This window comes from Cavia porcellus, unplaced genomic scaffold, assembly GCF_034190915.1.
Source record: "Cavia porcellus strain 051 isolate PalLab524CR breed Dunkin Hartley unplaced genomic scaffold, mCavPor4.1 scaffold_14, whole genome shotgun sequence".
Lineage (NCBI taxonomy): Eukaryota > Metazoa > Chordata > Mammalia > Rodentia > Caviidae > Cavia > Cavia porcellus.
Genome location: NW_026947497.1, coordinates 64,114,645 through 64,121,294, shown reverse-complemented (window position 1 = coordinate 64,121,294; position 6,650 = coordinate 64,114,645).

Here is a 6,650-nt window from a genome sequence, read left to right as displayed (position 1 = left end):
GCCTGCTCTGCTCTTCACATTGTCCCTGACCTTGCTGACCAGGGATGGGAGGCCGGGACCTCCCTGCACTGTGATGGGCTGGCGTCAGAACATTAGAGACTAGAAGTGGCTCCTAAATGCCTGGCCTCCTGCCTTGGAGCAGGCGGAGCTGTGACTCTGGAAACCTATGTCCTCTCTGGCCTCAAGCTTGAGGCACCTGTGTCCAGCCTTGTTCCTCCAAAGGACCCCAGCTGGGGGTTCTGGGGGCAACTCTGGTCCTCATCCTCCAGGACAGGAAATTGCATCTTGAAGTCAGGAGAGAGAGGCAGCACAAACCCGAGTACCTGGCTGGGCCCCTGGGGCCACATCCAGCTCCTGTTCTCTGGAAGCCCCGTAACCCTCTGGGCTCCCCAAGCCTTGCAACTCCTGGACGCCTCACCTGGCAGGGGCAGCAGGTGGGGCTTGGGAATGGCAGGTCGGGTGTGGCAGGTGGGGGTCACAGTTCCAATGCTGTGGACACCAGAGAGCAGAGGAGGCGATTTCTCAAAGGGCAATTGGCGGGCTCCTTCAATGGCTAGATTGAAGGATTACCCTTAGATCAGGACTCCCCTGACCACGGGCTCCCTGAGACTAGAGCCTGAGAGCCATTTTCAATTACAGTGGTGCCCGCCTGGCAAACCTGGGGCTCCTATCCTGTGCCCTGACCATTGACTTCTCTGTTAGTACCCCACAGCTGGCCTGGGCTGCTGACTGGGGCTGGGGTCCCTCATCTCCCCCACCCCTCGCTTTCCCATAGGTTTGGGGAGCTCCTCCTCTTCCTTTTCCTCTTTTTCTTCTTCTACTGTTTCATCTCCCCTACCTCTTCCCCCTCTTCTTTCATTGCTTTTCTTTTCTCCTCCTTCTCTTTTTATATTCTTGCCATACTAAGGATTGAACCTCAGGCCTGAGGCCACATCCCTAAGCCCTTTAGAAAAAAAAATTTTTTTTGGAGTCAGGATCTCCCTAAATTGCTAATTTGCCCAGGTTGCGTTTGAACTTGAGATCTCTCTGCCTCAGCCTCCCAGGCCTGCACCACCCCACCTGGCTACCGGGGCATCTTTCTGGCATCTGAGCATCAGGCTTGGACTATGGTAGAGCCCTGAGGCCCAAGGGGCTGCCAACCCTGGTGATGGGTATTTGTCTCTGTGTGCTCCCTGAGACATTTCCTGAGACTGAGTTAAGGTCCCTTCGAATACAGAGGCACCCACATTTGGTGGAAGGGGCAGTCATCCTGACTTTGAAGTCATCCTTTTCCTGCCTTGATCCTTGGCCCAGGGGCTTCTGGGGTTAGAGAGGCCACTGTCCAGAGCCCCTGCACCTTGGGCGTCCCCACTGGACAGCTCTGACGTCCGCACAGGGCTACAGTAGGTGGGGAGAAAGCTCCCCCAGATCCCCTTTCTGCAGAGCCCTCTGGTGCCTCAGCAACCCAGCCAGGGATCCCAGTGGGGGCCAGAAGGGGTCTCGTTTCCCAGACGCCTTGCCTTCCTGGTGGGGTGTGACTTCCCGCTCTGGTGGTCATAAAAAGCCCAGAAGCCAGGGGTCCCTGGTGTGTGTGGGAGGGGGCCCGAGCTCGGAATCCCCCCCAGGCGTGTTTGACACGTGTTTCCGCCTCTCCTGGCCTGGGCTCCCTCTGCTGCTATTTATAACCTTTAAGAGCTGCCGACTGCAAAGTTTTCTTAAACTCAAAATATCACCGAGGTCCTGGGCACGCGTTCCAGAGGCCGCCGGGCCCTGCGGTTTGAAGGGAGGAGGGGGCCAGGAAGGAGGGGTGGGAGTGGGTGCTCAGACACTGGGTCCTGGCCGGGCTGTGGCAGAGGGACCTCGGAGAGCGACCTAAGCCCAGGGAGCCCTGGTCTTGACACTCTGGCCCTATGCAGCCTGGAAGGACCCTCCATGTAGGTGGTCCTTGGTCACCCTGGACCATCTGAGAACACCTGAGCTGCTCCTGGGCCTCAGTTTCCTCCGAAGATAGGCAGGGAATTGGTGGATCCAGGGACATCTAGGGCAGGGAGGGGCAGCCCCATGGGAACACGTCACAGAGCACTGGACCAGCTAGGAAGAGGGGCAGCAGTGCCACACTGGAGTCACCTTGCTCCTGTTCTGAACCCCTAGGCCTTCCAAGGGTCACTTCAGGTATGAAAGAGGCTGAAATTCCCTCCCTGGGGACAGGTAGATCATTGCCTCATAGACAGCACCCCACCACCACCACCGGAGGGTGCCTGTGCACAGCTTGAATGCCAGCTGGGAGCTGGAGGGGACCAGGCCTGGTCCTGCAGTGGGGTCACCTGAAGTCTCTAACCCAGCTCCTGCCAGCCCTGCCCTCAGGAGAGGCCAACCAGTGCCCCCCCCCAAGCCCAGCACTACTGTGTCCAGCAGGGTGCCACCGTGGGGCAAGGGTGACTTGGCACACAGAGGGCAGGGGAGAGGAGCAGGGGCTTCCTTGCATCAGGGTTGTCATTCCCCAAGTTACCTTGTTAGAAAGCACCCCCCTGGAACCCCCCAAATCAAAGCACTGTGATCGACGCTGTTGGAGAATCAAGGTGCATCCCCAGCTGGAAGACAGAAGTGAGGGTCCTCAGAGCTGGTAGGGGGGACTTACCTAGTCCCCCACAGCCCAGCCCCATATCTCCCCATCCCTACAGCTGCTGCCCTCCTTGGAGTAATGAGGGTGAGGGGACTGGGGTGTCTTCTCTTGGGCCCCCCAGCCCCAGGCTTGGTGATGACAGAGGCCCCTGGCAGCCAGGCAAGTCACCCCTGCTTCTCCCTGAGCTCCATGGAGAACCAGGATGATCAGGAGGGGCCGTGAGGTAGGGTAGTCGGGGGCATATCCTTGGGCCAGAGACACAGGTCTGGACTCTGAGGTGGGGTGGGGAATTCCCCAGGCCCACCCAGTTTATCTGCCAAGAGCCGAGTCCTTTGTTTATGCAGATCCCAGCCATTGTCCCTGTTGACTGAGGCCATACTCAGGCCCTCCGCTTGGAAGTCCCCAGGCAGGGCCGAAGGTCTCTGCCACTCAGCCACAGGGGAGTGGTCTCAGGTCCCAGGGTTCTCACAGCTGGACCCACACCCCGAGGCACAGGGGTGAACCCTGAGGCCTGGGCAGGGGAGGGCTCTTGGGTGGGAAGACAATGCCCAGTGCCCCTGAAATGAAATTCCAGTTGTTCTCCTGGAAACTTCTCCACCCAGCCCTGCTTCCAGTCTAGGGGCTCCCTAGTGTGGGGGTCAAACCCCTCGCCCTCTGCTCTGAGCCCTGCACCTGTGAGTCTTGGGGTGGTCGAAGGGACGAAACAGGGACCTCCAAATGATACAGGGGAATGAAACTCCCAACCTACTATGTCTGGTAGGAGCTTGTGTTCGCTAATACCGAAGAATGAATTTTAGGACCAGCGGAGGTGAAGGGCAGAATGTATTTATTGAGAGAAAAAAGAAAGCTGCTGCCTGAGAGACAGAAGGGGTCCCAAGTGGGTTGCCCTGGACTCTGTCATTTCCAGGGACTTTTATAGAGTAAAACCATGGGTTCAAGCTGGGGGAAGACTTGGAACTCACAAGGCAGATGGGCATAAGGTGGGACAATGAGATCAATAGTTCAGGTCAAATTGATTAGGACAGAGGAGAAAGTAAGTCAGGTAGGAAGCGTAGGAAGCGGGCATTCTTGGAGCTGTGATCTTTCCCCTTGGGGGATGGGATAGACTCCAGGGTAATAGGGAACTAATTAGAATATCAGCATTTGAGTTGTGGGTGTATTTGTCTGATCTTCTGTCTTGAGGCCTGGCCCACAGCTGGAGGTGTCTGTCTCCCCATAGTTGTAGGGTATCTGCACCAGTTCCTTTGAGGACCCAGCCCTGTCTCACTGCCTATAATATTTCTAACTAGATTGCAGGGCACCTGTGCGGCCCTCACAGAGGCACTGCTGGGGATGTGCCTGCCCAGCCATCCCTCGTGCCCTGTGGCCTTCCTTCTGCTGGCCCTGGTGTCCTCAAGATGGGAGGAACAGACCGGGAGCCTTGCAGAGAGCCCTTTCCCACGAGGGCCAGCTCTGACCCCATCCTTATCGGGCCTGGACATGCCAAGAAAAACACAGATGCAGAGGCCCATGGGCCCCGAACCCAGGGACACCGACCTCCTTGGCCAGCTGCTCAGCTCGGGCCTCTGTTTTCCCGTGTGGACGGGCCAGGGGGCCTCCGGGGATCATGGAAGGAGGCGGTGGAAAGGCCCCGGACACCTGGACTCGCACGTTCACACACTAAGTAGGCGTTGGTGGGGGCGATGTGTTGGTCCCTTCATCCTGGCTCCTTCCCACTTGCTGTCTGCATCCTGAGTATTTTCTATGTTTGTGAGCTCAAAGGTGCATGTGTGGGAGAGTATGGGCGTGCATGCAAAAGCATGTGAATACACATCTGTGTGCAAAAGCACTTATGGGAGTGAGGTATACCTGTAATCTCAGCTACCCTGGAGGCTGAGACAGGAGGATCTCTAGTTGAAGCCAATCTGGATAATTTAGCAAGACCCTACCTCAAAGTAGAAAATAAAAAGGCTCAGGGATGTAGCTCAGTGGTAGAGCAGCTGGGGTTCACTTCCCAGCACCCCCCCCACACACACATACACACAATGTATGTGCAGAGGTATGCAGGTTTGTGTCCACGTTATGAATGTGTGTGCAAAGGCATCTATCTACCATGAGGATGTGTGTGCAATTGTGAGCAGAGGAGTGTGCCAGGCTCTTGGCCCAGCCTGTATGGGCTGGTTTCCTGAGTGAGTGTGGGGTGTGCGTGTACACATTTAAGTGTGACCCTTTCCACAGTAGCACAGTCTAGGTGGGCAGAGGTGGAGTGGGCATGTCCAGGGGATCTTGGAACAGTCGGACCTGACCTGTGTGCCCAGCCGCGGCTACCGGGTGGGCCGAGCGGTTGGATAAATAACCACACCGCCAGGTACCAAGATCGACCTCACTATTTCTAGCTGGAAGCTCGGCCATTTTTAATGCAGTGTCCATCCCCTGGCTGCAGAGGGGGTGTGTACCCCCTCAGGCGGGGCCACCGCTGGGCTGGGTGGGGTCCCGTGGGGACAGGCCTGGGCCCAAGGGTGGGTGGCTATGCTGTGGTGAGGCTGGCGAGGGGACAGGGAAGCCTTCTGGCCGCAGCGCCTCCTCCACGGGCTTCACCGCAGTTGCTTCCTTAGTGTCCCCCTGCTGTCACTGCTGCCCCCTCTGTTACACCCCCTTGTCCTCGTCCCCGGGGTCTCTGCTATGGTCCAGGGTCCCGGCTCCTGTTACTCCACGGTCGGGGGGGGGGGGGGGAGCCGTCCCTCCGCCCAGCAGGAGCTGCCTGCCCGAGACACTCGTCTATCCGCTCGCTCGAACAACCACTCAATTCAGACTTCCAGTCTGACTGACGGGTTTTTTTTCCTCTGCTAAATTTACTTGCATTTTTGACTGAATTGGCCATTCAAAAGGCCCCACCCCACCACGATGCGGGCGCACGCAGCGACACGCACGCAGAGCCCCGAGCTCCCGGCCGCTCCTCCCCACGCGTGGCTGGAGCCTCGTGCGTGCGCAGGGACACACGTACGCACGCTCCCCTCTTGCGCACACCAATGACACACGGGTGCTCTCCTCTTCTGGGCGCCGGTCCGGACACCCTCAGCCCCCTCCTGGGGGACAGAAAGGTGGGATCTTGCCTCCAAGGCCAGCTCCAGTGGCATCCCTTCCTCCCCTGCCTCCTCCTCCTCCTTCCGCCCATCCCGGGGGTTTCTGGTCATCTCGGGCCGCTCCCAAGCCCCTGCAAACCTCAATAGCCACTCCTAGACCCCGATCCTAAAAGGGGACTCTTTTTTTTTCTTCCAAGGACAATAAATATTTGCTCTTTGGGAGACTGCTGGTGGGAGAGGACAAGGTTTGGCTGAGTGGCAGGGAATGTCCAGGGCAGGGCAGGGAGGCCACAGGCCCCTGCTGGGCGGGGGAGGCGGGCCCTGTCCATCTGTCCTTAGGAAGCTGGAGCAGTGGGAAGGGCTGGGGAGTGGGGGCTGTGGGCCACACTCACTCTTTTTCCTCTAAACCCCTTTTCTCAGGTACCTCTCACACCATGCCAGGCCCTTTCCCCCAACCTCATTCTCATAGCCCTTTATGATGCCACATCCCCCCACTTTGTCCCCCACAGTCCCCCATTTCGCCACAGCCCCCCACTCTGCCTCATTCTCCAGGAATGCATGGCCCTAGCTCATGTTGAGACTCTGCAGAAATAAGGGGTTCAGCGTTCCCAGAGAGACTGCAGTTTTGTGTTTTCTGTGTCCCTACTGGCACTGACTGTCCAGGGTCAGGCTGACACCCTTCAGGCCGGGCCCCCCAAAACATGCAGGGCCACCCCCCTCATCCAGAATGCCCCAGCCTGGCCTGTGCTGTCCCTGCCTGTCCCCCACCAGGCCCTGGGTGCTGGAGGCTGCTGCTTGCCCACCCCTCCTTCATGCTGAATCGGGCTCCCAAATATAGCGGCCGTGGCCACAGCCGGCCAGGACACCACAGCCCCAAGCGTCAGTCCTGGGCTGGGATCAGAGGGGCAGGAGCTGATTATAGGTCCCTGGGCCAAACCCAGGGCTCTCCTGCCAGCCCTCGAGCCTTGCCACCCCCACCCCAGAAC